General features: G+C 41.3%; 1 protein-coding gene across 4 annotated transcripts in view; it reads right to left on the reverse strand.

Moving 5' to 3' along the window:
* Positions 1-15849, reverse strand: part of PIP5K1B (phosphatidylinositol-4-phosphate 5-kinase type 1 beta) — a 554522-nt gene that overhangs the window by 380209 nt on the left and 158464 nt on the right. For 2 of the 4 annotated variants that reach the window (XM_060409390.1, XM_060409394.1), the window contains exon 5: positions 4860-4964. The exons of the other annotated variants lie outside the window; for them this stretch is intronic. The gene's annotated coding sequence lies outside the window, so the exon portion shown is untranslated. The remainder of the gene's footprint in view (positions 1-4859; positions 4965-15849) is intronic. 4 annotated transcript variants of the gene reach the window in all.

Here is a 15849-nt window from a genome sequence, read left to right on the forward strand (position 1 = left end):
TGGCTGAGTCCCTTTGCTGTTCACCTGAAACTATCATAACATTTTTAATCACCTATACCGCAATATAAACTAAAAAGCAAAAAAAAATTTATTGACGTATAATTGATTTATAATGTTATGTTAATATCTGCTCTACAGCAAAATGACTCAATTTTATATATAAACAGATTCTTTTTTATACTTTTTAGTTTTTTATTTATTTATTTATGGCTGTGCTGGGTCTTCCTTCTCTCTAGTTGTGGTGAGTGGGCCTGGGGATGCTCTCTAGTTGCAGTGCATGAGTTCTCACTGAGGGGCCTTCTTGTTGCAGAGCACGGGCTCTAGGGTGTATGAGCTTCAGCAGTTGCAGCCTGAGGGCTCAGTAGTTGTGATTCCCAGGCTCTAGAGCACAGCTTCAATGGTTGTGGCACACGGCCTTAGTTGCTCTGCGGCATGTGAGATTTTCCCGGACCAGGGATCAAATTCATGTCTCTTATCTTGGCAGGCAGATTCTTTGTCACTGAGCCACCAGGGAAATTGCACACATTCTTTTCTATATTATTTTCCATCATGGTTTATCCCAAGGCTGCTGCTGCTGCTGCTAAGTCGCTTCAGTCATGTCCGACTCTGTGCGACCCCATAGACGGCAGCCCACCAGGCTCCCCCGTCCCTGGGATTCTCCAGGCAAGAACGCTGAAGTGGGTTGCCATTTCCTTCTCCAATGCATGAAAGTGAAAAGTGAAAGTGAAGTTGCTCAGTCGTGTCTGACTCTTTAGCGACCCCATGGACTGCAGCCCACCAGGCTCCTCCATCCATGGGATTTTCTAGGCAAGAGTACTGGAGTGGGGTGCCATTGCCTTCTCCTAAGGCTTTGTGTCTTTTAATATATATATACACAGTTCATTGTTTGTTTTATCAGTGTTTTCCAGTTTTTACCATACAAATCCTACACATATTTTGTTAGATTTATACCGAAGTATTCTTTTTTGGAGGGCTTCCCAGGTGGCGCTAGTGGTAAAGAACCTGCCTGCCAATGCATGAGATCCCATTTGGATCCGTGGGTCAGGAAGATCATCTGGAGGAGGGCATGGCAACCCACTCCAGTATTCTTGCCTGGAGAGTCCCATGGACAGAGGAGCCTGGTGGTCTACAGTCCATGAGGTAGAACATGATTGAAGTGACTGAGCATGCATACACATGTATGTATGCAATTTTTGCCTGCTCAGTCGCTTCAGTCATGTACGACTCTTTGTGATCCCATTGACTGTAGCCTGCCAGGCTCCTCTGTCCATGGAATTCTTCGGGTAGGAATATTGGAGTGGTTAGCCATTTCCTTCTCCAGGGGATCTTCCTGACCCAGGGATCAGACCCACGTCTCCTATATTATAGGCAGATTCTCTACTATCTGAGCCATGAGGGAAGCTTACTATATTCAATATCCTGGGATAAACCATAAAGTAAAAGAATACAAAAAAGAATGCATATATGTGTATAACTGAGTGACTTTGCTGGATATCAGAAATTAACACATTGCAAATCAACTATACTTCAATTTAAAAATATTTTAAAATATATGTGTTAAAGTTCAGCTCAGTGTTGTGTGATGACCTAGATGGGTAGAATGGGAGTAGGGGTGGGAGGGAGGAAATATATGTATACATGCAGCTGATTGACTTTCAATGTATAGCAGAAACTATGCAATATTGTAAAGCAATTATACTCTGATTTAAAAAAAAAGAAAAAGGGGAAATAAATATACTAAATTTTTTTAAAAATAAAAAAGATTGCTTTTCAATTGCTAGTATACAGAAATAAAATTGAGTTTTATATATTGACCTCAAATCCTGCAACTCTGCTCAACCCATTACCTCTAGGGGTTTTTCCTTTGCCAGCTTATATATTGGTTTGTGGGATTTTAAAATTTATTTCAAGAATCCTTTACATATTCTGTATATTTATTCATTGGACAAATATTTATTGAGTTCCTGCTATGTGTTAGATACTATATTAGCACACTAATCTTGAGTCACCTTTGTTCATTAACAAATTCTTCAAGATGCAGTTATGCATCTCAGTTACACAAATACTTAACATAGTACCATCCATTAATTTACTTATTCAAAAACTAGGTTGAGTGCCTACTGTAGGCCAGGTAATAGTTTAGCTACTAGAGATATAGCACAAAAACAAACAAGAGAAACAAACACACACACAAAGGAAGAGCCCTGCTGTAATGGAGAAGAGAGACAATAAATAAACAACTAAATACATAAGCAAATTTCAGGTAGTGAAAATGTTTTGGAGAAAATAAGTCAAGGTTAATAGGATGGAGGGGACAGGCGAGAAGACAGAGAAAAAGGTGGCATTAAATACAGTGGTTGTGGAAGACCTCTCCCAAAGGGCATCATTTAAGCCAAGACCTGAGTAAGGAGAACAAACTGAGGCAAGAACCTGCCAGGAAGAAACAGCATATGCAAAGGCCCTGGGGTGAGAATGAGCTCAGCATGACTGAGGCACAGGAAGGGGTCCAGAGTGTCTGGGGTTTCATTAAGCAAGAGACAGTGGTACAAAAGAGACAAAAGGGGCCAAAGGGGCTGCAGGCAGGGAGAGGATGTGATAAGACAGACTTGATTCTCAGTCCTTGAAAAATAGCAGTGCCTGAGTCAAGTACATCTGACACAAAGGTAAGACAGAGCCCAGCCTTCGAGAGGCTATGATCAATGGTAGAGGCAAACACAGAACGGACGGAATAGAATGCTCAAAACACTGTAACTGAGGTAGATGTGTAGGAGGGTTGGAGGTGGGAGACAAGAAAGAGGCAAGAATGATCCTTTATTCATATTTTTTGAGATAGAATTTCTATAGCCTTCTATTTAAGCCCCAAAGTAGAAAAATTCCCGTAAAAATAATACACACACACACACATATTTGTGTGTATAAAATATATGGTAGTATCTTATTTTCACATTGTGATTAGTAGGTAGAGATCCCTTCTATGTGCTCCACTGCCCCACCTGCAGAGCCTAAATTTACTTGTTTGTCCCACCAGTCTTCATGTTCCATGAAAGCAGCAGCTGAGCTTTATTGTCCAATGAAGCACAGCTCTGGCGTAAGGGGAGAAGGTCAGATTCTAGCAGCCTGCCTTTTCTTAGGTTAGGGTTTTTTTTTTTTCCTTTACTATCTCCCTATCCTCACTTGTCTTTGGGGAATATGCCAAAGAATACAGAGGTCAAAATGATGGGCTGGCTTCTGTATGAATTCACTAGTATATCTTCTAACCACAGATACTTCCAGAATATTATAACTTACTCAATGGTTTTTATTGTAAAATATGTCAAACATCTAGAAAGTATAAAATTGTACAGTTTGAGAAATAGTAAAGATCCATGTACGTATATCCCGGTTAAGAAGCAGATCATTGCCCACTCTTGAGAGGCCACTTGTACATTCCTCCTTAACCACATTCCCCACCCCCACCCCCTCCTCCAGGTACACATTTCCCTTAATTTGGGTTAATCAGTCCCTTGCTGTTCTTACAGCATTCCTACTGGTGTACACAATAGTCTGCCTTTTCTGAAGGTGGTACACCACAAGACCCCTAGTGGATGTCTGAGATCATGAAAAAAAACAAAAAAACAAAAAAGAAAGAAAGGGAAAGTTCTGGTCACTCAGTCATGTCTGACTCTTTGCAACTCCATGGACTGTAGCCCATCAGGCTCTTTGGTCCATGGAATTTTCCAGGCAAGAATACTGGAGTGGGTAGCCATTCCCTTCTCCAGGGGATTTTCCCAACCCAGGGATTGAACCCAGGTCTCCTGCATTAGAGGCAGTTTCTTTACTGTGTGAGCCACCAGGGAAGCTCAGTTGAGAGCATGGATAGTACCAGACACTGTATACACTATGTTTTTTCCTACACATACATACATACCCATGATACAGTTTAATTTATAAATTGCCATAAGAGATTAACAATAAATAATGATAAAATAGAACTGTAACAATCTACTATAGTAACAGTTATGTAAATGTGATCTTTCTCTCTCAAAATACCTATTGTACAACCTACTGCCTTTTCTATCTCAACTAAGCACTCTTCACGCACTGTGCTCGTAACTTTTGCAGTTTGAGTTGCAACAGCAAAACTAGCATGAATTTCATTTTTCTTCTTTGCAATTTCACTGATAGAAGATTCATTCCATAGATCTTAGCGACCTCAGATACATTTTTTTTTCCTTTCCTCATTAAATCAAGAACTTTAACTTTTTTTCACTCAAAGGAAGTACCTTACTATTTCTCTTTGTTGGATTCAAATTGTGCACAGTGGCTCTCTGTGGCTCATGTGCTCAGTCAAGTCCAACTCTTTGTGACGCCACAGGCTATAGCCCACCAGGTTCCTCTATCCATGGGATTTCCCAGGCAAGAATACTGGAGTGGGTTGCCAAGATCCAGTGGATCTTCCCAACCCAGGGACTGAACTTGTGTCTTTTGCATCTCCTTCATTGGAGGCAGATTCTTCACCATAAGTGTGACTTGCACACAAGCCTTGTGATATCACCAATAGTCATCTAAAAAACCAAAAGGCTACTGAATGACCAGTTAGCAGGATACACATGACAAAGAGATAATTCACAACCTGGGCTGGACCCAGTGCGATGGTGCAAGATTTCCTCATCTACTCAGAATGGGGCATGGTTCAAACTTATGGGCTGTTTATTTCTGGAATTTTTCATTTAATGTTTTGACCAAGGGTAATGGAAAATATGCAAAGCAAAACCATGGAAAAGTGGTGATTACTGTATGCATCTAAACAAAATATATTTTAGTTTTAAAACACTAAGTAGCAAGCACATACCTAGCTATGTAAGGACAGGTGATCTTACCTCTGTTAGATGAAGACTCCCAGGGAAAGGTAAGCTGAAAATTCTCAGAGCCAGAGTCAGCTTTTAGGTTCCCTGGGAGTCAGTGGGCAAGGTCACATCTGAGTCCTGGGGAAAAAAGGAAAGGAAAAGCGTTAACACAGGTCTTGCAGTAAGTCAGGAAGAAAAAAACAAATATTTCATATCAACACATATAGGTGGAATCTAGAAAAATGGTACAGAGGAACCCATTTGCAAGGCAGAAATAAAAGGCCACAGGTAGAGAACAAATATAAGGACACCAAGGGGGAAATGGCGTGGTGGTGGAGTGAACTGAGAGATTGGGATCGACTTATATACACTAGTACATAAAATAGATAACTAATGAAAACCTGCTATAGAGCACAGGGAACTCTAAATGCTCTGTGGTGGCCTAACTGGGAAGGAAATCCAAAAAAGAAGGGAATATGTATACATATAGCTGATTTTCTTCACTGTATAGCAGAAACTAACAGAACATTGAAAAGCAACTAACCCCTCCCCCAGATAAAGAGGTCTGTAACTCACCCCTTTCCCACTAGAGAATGTCTTTGTCAGACCATTGCTATAATTTTGCCAGTGGTATTAAGGAGAAAGATTTAGGAGGGTCTATAACCAGTCCATTCTGAAGGAGATCAGCCCTGGGATTTCTTTTGGAAGGAATGATGCTAAAGCTGAAACTCCAGTACTTTGGCCACCTCATGCGAAGAGCTGACTCATTGGAAAAGACTCTGATGTTGGGAGGGATTGGTGGCAGGAGGAGAAGGGGGCAACAGAGGATGAGATGGCTGGATGGCATCACGGACTCGATGGACGTGAGTCTGAGTGAACTCCGGGAGTTGGTGATGGACAGGGAGGCCTGGCGTGCTGCGATTCATGGGGTCGCAAAGAGTGGAACACGACTGAACTGAACTGAACTTATAATGTGTTTTTAACAGGAATTATCTGCTCTGTTTAGACGGATCATTGCAAATAAATGTTGGATTTGTGGCTTAAGAAGCGTAACTGGCTGGAGACTGGGAAGGGCAGGGCATTTCCTATATAATTATTTCCTACCTGCATAAATACATAACATATAAATAAAGTATAATACAGCTTTCTTTGAGAGCAATTGCATACCTAGCTCAAAACTCATATGTATCTCTGACACCAAAATATGTCCTGACATAGCAGAAAGGGACACTTGGAAACTGGCAGTTTTAGAGCCCTCCAGGAAAAGAATGTTCTGTGTTGTATCTGTTGCTTGCCTGTATCCTTTTAATCATTTGTAGTTTGTTGCTGTAAAATCTAGGATTCTTATCATCCCATTTGAAAGACTGACATTTTGTGTGAACTTGTTATAGTCACCATAGTAGGGGCATTTGGCGATATTGTAGAATTACCCAGATATTAGATGTCAACCAGAAATGTGATCAGGAGTTGTCCTCTAATTTGTGTCTCTGAGTTTACCACGGACTCCCTTAGCTCTCAAAAGCAAGGTAAACTACCATGGGATAACACTTCACACACATTTGGATGGCTACTATAAAATACAAAAACAGAATATAGCCAAATAGCAAGTGTTTACAGGGATGTGGAAAAGTTGGAACCCTTTCTGCATTGTTGGTAGAAATGTAAATTGGGATAGTCACTATGGAAAACAATATGCAGGATGCTCAAAAATCTAACAATAGGACTGCTCTTTGAGCCATCAACTCCAATTCTCAGTATGTAGCCAAAGGATATGAAACCCCTGTCTCCAAAAAGTACCAATCTTAAGCTTATCTTTTCCTGAGAGTCTTCATCTAATATAGGTAAAATCACCCTGTCCTTATATAACTAGCTTGTGCTTGCTACCCAGTGTTTTAAAACTAAGATGTATCCTTGTTTAGATACATACAGTAGTCACAACTTACCCATGGTTTCATTTTCCATATTGTCAGTTATCCCTGATCAACCACAGGATGAAAACATTAAATGAAAAATTCTAGAAATAAACAATCCATATATTTTAAACTGCACCTCATTCTGAGTAGGTGAGGAAATCTCATGCCATCCTGCCGAGTCCAGCCTGGTCATGAAAAATAGTTAGCTAAAACAGTAAATTTGATGTTGTGTCTATTTTACCACAGTTTTTTTAAAGAAGAAAAAGGGCAAAGCAGACTCATCTGTGGGGTTATGATAGATGTCTCTGCTGACCTAGGGAGCAGGGCATGGAGGGGAGTCAGGCCAAGTGCAGAAAAGACTGGGCCAGTTTCACCCAGACGTGTTGCATTTAGTTTAAGAGAGGACAGTGGCCACAAGCATCACGACAGTGACAGCTCTCTCTTCCTGCCACATTGTTCCATCTGAACCAGTAACCCTTGCATCTGCTGCAGAGCTGTCCCCTGAACGCTCTCTTTGCCACTTCCTTGAGGAATACTTTCACTATTTCCCGTGTTGGATCTCCTGCTTTTTTGGTCGTTGCTGCTGTCCAGTCACTTAGTCATATCCGACTCTTTGTGACCCCATGGGCTGTAGCATGCCAGGCTTCCCTGTCCTTCACCATCTCCCAGAGCTTGTTCAAACTCATTTATTTTTGAGTCGGTGATGGTATCTCACCTGTTCTGTATCTTTTTTCTAGGCGTATGCCCTCTTTCATTGGGGCATGCCTGGGAGATTTCTTTCTTGAGTTCATACATTCCAGAAAAAAGCCTTCTTCCTCCCTCGTACACAAAGATAGCTTGGCTAAGTATGGAATTCTAGAGCAGCATCATTTCTCTTCAGAATTCTGAAGGAAGGGCTCCATACCTTCTTGGTTCCGGTCTTGCTGTTAAGAAGGGACAACCGACAAGGACCTACTGTATTTAGTGCATGAAACTCTGCTCAATGTTATGTGGCAGCTTGATGAGAGGGGAGGGGAGTTTGAGGGAGAATGTATATTTATGGCTGAAACCCTTCACTGTTCACCTGAAACTATCACATTGTTAATCAGCTATGGCCCATTACAAAATAAAAAGTTAAAAAAAAAAGTCTACACCTATTTTGACTGCTCTTTTCTGGGTGACCTATTTTCTCTCTCTCTCTGTAGGTTTTTAAGATCTTATATTTGCCTTCAGTGTTTTTGGAAACATTGTGATGTGCATTAGTGTGAGTTTACTCTCATTCATTAGACTGTGTATCCTTTGAATCTAGTGGTTCCTCTCCTTCGGTTCTGGAAAATTTTAGTGACCTGTTTTATCACTGATTTACCTCTTTTTTAAAAAAAATCTTCTTATTCACAATGTCTTATCATGGACTTATCAACGTCTTTCTGGACTGCTCCTCTATTTTCTTATCTTTTACCTCTGTCATTTTGCTCCACTACCTGGGAGATTTTCTCAGCTTTATCTCCTAACTTCTCTTTTGCATTATTTTTATTTCTTCTGTTAAAAGCTCTTTTTCCAAAAGCACTTTCTATTTTCTAAATTGTCCTTTATTACTGCATCCTGCTCTGACTTCAAGGATGCAGTATTTCTATCTCTCTCCAGATATTTATTACAGTTTATGGCGATGAAGTTGTTTTCTCCTTGAATAGTCTGTTTCTTCCTAGTTCTGTTATTATTTGCTAATCATGATTACTGAAGGCATTTGTAAGCTGTCTGGGAATCTTGGTTGTCTGCTCATGATGGGGGAGCTAAAATGCTGATGGATTCTCTGAGGGCATGGTTAGTGCTTATTAACTTTGAACATCCCTCTAGGGTTATCTAAGTAAGTTTTGGGGGGGACTTTGGTGCTAGTATTCTAGAGTCATTCCTCCTAAGCTGGCCAGATCTCCCCAGCCCCAGCCCCTGCTTCCTAGAAGAGGAAGTCCTTCAAGTCCCCAGCCTAGAGGTAAATGTCTAGACACCAATGTTCTGGAGGTCCCTGTGAAGTACTCAGTACACTTGGCAGTCACTTATTTCCTCATTATCGACATGGTTCCCAATCTTACTTTAAAGAGAAAAGGAATTTGTTTACTGGATAAGTTACAAATCTTTCTCCATGAAGAGACAGCACATACAGAAATCACCTTTATAGAGCTCAGGGAAGCTGAGACAGAGGAAGAAGGGTTAGGCTTACACGGTGTCTAGCGGACGCCTCTCCTGAATCATCTCTCTTCGGCTTCACTTGGCAACCTTAAAAATCCAGCACTAGAGGTTTCTTATATGACTAAGCTCTCCACTTTTTAGAAGCTGTAAGTGCATGTCTTATGCTTTTAAAACTTCATGCCCACTTATTGTGAGCAGGTGAGGTGCACCAAATCTATTTACTATTGATGTGTCTCAGATTAACAAAGCACGTGACTCACAGAACCTTATTTCCCCAACACTCGTCAGGGATCCCTCCAATTTCCCAGAAGGAATATTCCCTCCACCTCCCCTCTAACTCTGGGCTCTGAAACATGGCTTTATGAGGAAGAATCTGAAAAATAACCAAACCTAATGTGACTCTATGCAGAGAGTCACTAACCATGAAAATATCTTAGGTAACCAGAGGCTTTCAGCAACACCTTTGGCAAACAGGATGAGGAATGAGGCCACCTTGGGTTTGCTTCCTTGATTTCATTCAAGACTCAGTTGTTAGACTTCAACTTATTGCCCTGCAAGTATCAGCCAGTCTTGAAAGATGAGAAGGTGGAGAAAGAAAGAAAGAGGGTTCCAGGCTAGAAAGAACTGTCAGAAAAATCGGAAGGTCTGAAGGATGAGGGTGGGTTTGTGAGCTGTGGTGGAGAGTGAGCAGTGGTTGGCAAGGGATAAGTGAGACAAGTCAACCTAGATGACTAGAGGCAACAAGAGGAGAGGGGACAAAACCCGAATTGGGGTGACTTAGGAGATGAATGAGAGCCAAAGGCACCAAGCAAGGAGCCTGAGATGATGATAATAAAAACAGCAACTGAATAATCAATGGTAATTAGCATGCCAGGTGCTTCAATCCATTATCTCCAATCTTTATCCAGCCTCCCAGCAAAGCATCATCACTCCCATAATACACATGCAAAAGCAGAGGGTCCCAGGGGTCCAGTGTGGCACAGTCTGCATGCTTCTAGAGTCCAGCTGCCTCTCATCACACCACACTGCCTCCCGATTCATGCCACGTTACCCACTGACTCAGCCAGCCAGCCCCCTACTACCTACAAACTGCTAAGCTGCATGCTAAAAATGGCAAAAAAAATATTTGTCACCAAGTGGCAGAGATCCCTACTTTCTTTTAAAATCCATTTACTTTCTGAAAATCTTGTTTATGGGACTGCTAGCACCACTCCAGTTCTTTGATGTCTTCGCTGTGTGAGTTGACAGAGGCTCAAGAAAGCCTTCGGAGAAGGCGATGGCACCCCACTCCAGGGTTCTTGCCTGGAGAATCCCAAGGATGGGGGAGCCTGGTGGGCTCCCGTCTATGGGGTCGCACAGAGTTGGACACGACTGAAGCGACTTCGCAGCAGCAGCAGCAGGAAAGCCTTCCTGACTTATACATCAGCTCACAAATTAGGTCAGGGAAGCTGTCCTTCAGACTGATGGAATCTGCCACCCACCAGTCAAGAGTAGAAATAACATCCCTCCAACGGTAAGAAGTGTTCCAGGGATCCAAAGGAGTGCTTAGTACCCTTAGCTGCTATTTCAATTCATAACCAACTGTCTCCAATGCCCCTCATAATAGCAGCCATGTGATGACAGCCCATTATGCATTGAAGGATATGGACAGGAACAGCAATTCAGCAAGTTCCTGGGTCAAACTTCAAAAACATGAAGAATTTCAACATCTCAGTCACATCACTGACTCCATGGACATGAATTTGAGCAAACTCGGGGAGACAGTGAAGGAGATAGTGGCGTGTGCAATCCATGGGGTTGCAAACAGTCAGACATGACTTAGCAACTGAACAATAACAAGTCCCACCCCTTCCTTTCCCAATGCATTCAGGGAAACATCTAGATCTTTATCATGATGTTTCCTGAACCTCTAGATATTTCCTGAAGCTCTCATCTACCAATTCTGTTTACAAAGCTCCAGTTACACTGGACTCTTTCTTGAATTCCCAAGTAGGTTTGCAGGTGCTATTACTGCTTCTTGAAAAGCTTTCCCCCAGCTCTTTCCTGGGTTACTCCTTTTTTTTTTTTCTTTTTAAGGGCTACCATGAGCATCTTTTTTAAAACTGAAGTATAGTTGATTTACAATACTGTGTTAGTTTCAGATGTACAGCAAAATGATTTGGCACACACACACACATATTTTCAATTATTTTCCACTATAGGTTATTACAAAATATTGACTATAGTTTTCTGTACTATACAGTAAATCCTTGGTGTTTATTTTATATATGGTAGTGTGTATATGTTAATCCCATGTTCCTAATTTATCCCTCCCCACTCCTTCCCTTTGGTAAGCTTAAGTTTGTTTTCTATGTTTGTGAGTCTATTTCTTTTTTGTAAGTAAGTTTATCTGTATCATTTTTTGGGTCCCACATATAAATGATATCATATATTTGTCTTTCTCTGTCTGACTTCATTTAGAGTGGTAATCTCTAGGTTCATCCATGTTGGTGCAAATTGCATTATCTCCTCCTTTTTTATGGCTGGATAATATTCCATTCTGTACATGCACTACATCTTCTTTATCCATTCTTTGGTCAATGGGCACTTAGGTTACTTCCATGTCTTGGCTACTGTAAATAGTGTTGCAATGAGCATTGCATGTATCTATTTGAATTAGAGTTTTTGCCTTTTTCTGGATATATGCCCAGGGATGGGATTGCTGGGTCATATGGTTGTTTTAGTCCTAGTTTTTAAAGGACTCTCCATACTGTTCTCCATAGCGGCTATACCAATTTACATTCCCACCAACAGTATAAGAGTGTTCCCTTTTCTCTACATCCTCTCCAGCCTTTATTGTTTGTAGATTTTTTGGATAACCATTCTGACCAGTGTGAAGTGGTACTTCATTGTAGTTTTGACTTGCATTTCCCCAATAATGAGCAGTGTGGAGCATCTTTTCATGAGCCTTTTGGCCATTAAATGGCCTTATGTATATTTTCTGTGGAGATATATCTATTTAGATCACCTGCCTATTTTTTTATTGGGTTGGTTGTTTGGATATTAAGTTGTATGAATTATTTGTCTATTTTGGAAACTAAGTCCTTATCGGTCACATTTTTGCAAATATTTTCTCCCCAGATTTGCTCCTTCTTATCTCTAAGCTCAGTCTGAAAGCCACCTCGTAGACTCCAGTTCAACTATCCTAACTAAAGTAGGTTCTTCCTGAAATCCTCCTGCTCAGCTCCTGCTTTCTACCACAGTATTTATTACAAATTAAAGCAGCTTTTGTTTTTCTGTTACTTTTTGAGTTGATGTCCTTGCACTTGTGTGAGCTCTGTGAAGGGATGGGGGCATCTGCCTTGGATGCCACTGTGTGCCCTGCACTCTGCATAGTGGCTGACAAAAACAGAAACTCAGTATATACATGAGGAGCAAATGAAGTCAGATTACACACACGGTATCACACTGCACATTCTAACACAGAATCGACATTTCTTGAAGCCTTAAAATTCCAGGTAGATGCATTTCTATACAGAGGAATTTTAATTCTGCCTTCTAGACCAATAGACCTTCTAGGTTAATTTCTAATTATGAGAATCCTATGGGATAATATTTACTGATTTCCTCATGAATAAGTGTCACCTACTGATATATCTATATTTTTCATGAATGACAAATAAGGTTTTGATTCAAATCAATCACAATGGGTAATTTGTTCTGAAATTCTAAACTGCTAAACAGGCAGACCAAAGTATCACATGGCTCTTTTCCCGTCACTTGTCAAAAATCCTTGTAGGTGTTTTAACTTTTGGTTTAACAAACAGTGAATGTTCGTTTGAAACTGACTTACTGATAGCCTGCTTCCTGAAATGGAAAATTAAAGAATTTCAGCTTCGATATCATAGTTTTGCTTTCATTCTGGGATACAAACTATCCATGCAAATTAGCACAAATCTGCAGCTTCAAAGAATTGAGGCTGGACTCAACAAAAGAGAATTTACTAAACTAATTTTATAAAATTTTGGGATTTGGAGTCACTGCCCTGGTACAGTGTATTATCAGGCACTCACTGTTTTGTGCCATTGCTAAGCAACAGGTGACCTTGTCATTTCTTTAGTTGGTTCTGCTGTGATTCTCTTCATATTCCTTTGTGTTGTCTTGCTTTGCCTCCTTTTCAGGACCTATTTCTCCCCGTACAGGTTTGATGTTGGTGTCTTCTAGAGCTCTGCCCTCTACTTGCTTCTCCATCTCTACTTTCTCCATAAGCTCTCTGGCTGCACAGTTTCATTGCTTCAATCCCCACCTGGCTGCTTATAGGACCCAGCCCAATTCTCCAGCCTGGGAATCTCCCCTTAAGCCAAAGATCTATTTTCCCACCAGCCTAGTGAATACATTCTCCTGAATTTTCTACAATCAAATTAAACTTGACATTTATAAGATCAAACTCACTAACAATCCTTAACCTTCAAAGAAATTCCTGCTCCCCTTCCTATGAAAGGAACCATTACTCACCAGTTGCTCAACCCTGAAACCTGGGGATCACACCCCACCTATCCATCTTCTTTACCCCCACATCTTATCACACTCCAAACACTTTAAATTTTCCTTGTGAAATGTTTCTTAGACTTATCTCCACTAGTTTATGTTTTCTTCTTTTGTCCAGTCTCAGATAATAAAAAGAGCAAATATTTTTTAAACTTTAGATGAGTGCTGTTCTAAACATTTGTGTAAGTTTCTACTTAATCCTGCCCAACTATCTCATCAGTCATTATTATTACAACTCCACTGAATGAGAATGAGGTACAGAGAAGTTGAGTAACTTCCTGAAGCTAGTAATGAACAGAACTGGGCTTTGAGTGCAGGAATCCATGTTAACTATTGGATATGCAGCCTCCTTGGGGCTTCATTGGAGAAGGAAATGGCAATCCACTCCAGTACTCTTGCCTGGAAAATCCCATGGACAGAGGAGCCTAGTAGGCTAGCCCATGGTATTGCAAAGAGTCAGACGCGACTGAGCGACCTAACTTTGAGGCTTCCTAGGTGGTGCAGTGGAAAAGAACCTGCCGGCAGTGCAGGAGACACATGAGATGCGAGTTTGGTCCCTGGGTCAGGAAGCTCTCCTGGAGTAGGAAACGGCAACCCACTCCAGTATTCTTGCCTGAAACATCCCATGGATAGAGAGGCCTGAGGGGCTATATATAGCCCATGGGGTTGCAAAGAGCCAGATACAACTGAGCAACTGGGCATGCAGTCTCCACAGTCTAACCTGGAATCCTACAATCATCTCCTAACTATTCCTGCTGCTTCTTCTGTCTCCTCCTAAAGACCTTTCACATAGCCACACAAAGTATCCCTCAATAATGCAAATTGGATTACACTTGCTTCACCCATTCAGTGGTTCCTCATCTTCTCTAAGGCAAAGTCCAGACTTCTTGGCATGCATGACCTGCTTTGCCCTTCATAATGCTGTCTGGGTGAGCTCTCTGAGCCCCACCCCTGTAGCTCAGTCATAGATATAATCTAGGGGCTGACCTTTCCTTCTGTAATGTACTTATACAGCCACACCCAATCCCTTTATCATCCTGGTAAACATCAATCTAGCCTTCAAGATTCAAATATCACCCTTTCCTTATTTCCTTTTCTAAAAAATAAAGTGATCATTTCTTTGACTTCCCTTACGACCTGTATCATTTTAATAGAAATTATCTCATTGCAATATCACTATCTGCTAGTAACCTTTGTCTGTAACCTGGACTGTGAGATTCTTGAGGGAGTGACAATGCTACAGACTAGTTTACATGCCAGACATTATCTGGTGTCTATACAGTTTCTAACACATAGTAGGTATTCATCAAGCACTTAGCTATGGTTTAAGGGGTAAGAAACATGGATCTGAGAATATGAGCTTAAACATTAGAGTAGAATCTACCCAAAGAATTTTATATACATAATTCTTAGAAATTTCTAATCACCCATCTAATACTTGATTCTCTTCTACCAAATTCACTCATTCAATACACATCTCTTGAGTGTCTATTAAGAGTCAGTACCGTGCTAAGATGAAGGCAACACAGAGAAGAACAAGACACAGAGTCTATTTATAAGAAGAACAAATCTTTTCAAGGGCTTGACGCTGCTACTGCTAAGTCACTTCAGCCATGTCTGACTCTGTGTGACTCTATAGACGGTGGCCCACCAGGCTCCCCCATCCCTGGGATTCTCCAGGCAAGAACACTGGAGTGGGTTGCCATTTCCTTCTCCAGTGCATGAAAGTGAAAAGTGAAAGTGAAGTCGTTCAGTCGTGTCCAATCCTCAGCGACCCCATGGACTGCAGCCCATCAGGCTCCTCTGTCCCTGGGATTTTCCAGGCAGGAGTACTGGAGTGTGGTGCCATTGCCTTCTCCCTTCAAGGGCTTAGTCTAAGTCAAAAAGGGACAGGCAGTATCCATACAGTATGTAAGAAGACATAGTGGGCTGTAAGAGCACAAAGAAGAGGTTTCAAAGCCAGTGTGGTGGGAGGACCAGAGTAGTGGCAAGACCTTCATGTGAAGAAGGGTAGGACACTAAAATTCTAGAGGACAAAGAAAGCACTGACTTTTCTGAGTTCTGATGTAACTCAATTTTGCCAAATAGGGTAAGCAAGAGACAGAAGAAGGGCTTTGTATGGCATGCTAAGGACCTTTGGCTTTATCCTGAAAGTTACGGGGAGTTGTGAAAGGTTTTAGACCAGGCAGTAATAGAACTGATACGTGCATTTAGAAAAATTACCCTGGCAATTGGAAGCAGAGGAATAAAAAGCTGTCCAGAAATGCAGGTAAGGGAGAGTGAGATTCTGGTTGGACACCTCTGCAGTGGAGAATGGGCCGTAGGCAAATGTGAAATAAATTAGTGACATAGAATCAATACAAACTGTGACTGAACATGCAGAGTGAGAAAAATGAAAGAAAGGAGTCAAGTCTGGCTCC

This window comes from Ovis aries, chromosome 2 (assembly GCF_016772045.2).
Source record: "Ovis aries strain OAR_USU_Benz2616 breed Rambouillet chromosome 2, ARS-UI_Ramb_v3.0, whole genome shotgun sequence".
Taxonomy (NCBI): Eukaryota; Metazoa; Chordata; class Mammalia; order Artiodactyla; family Bovidae; genus Ovis; species Ovis aries.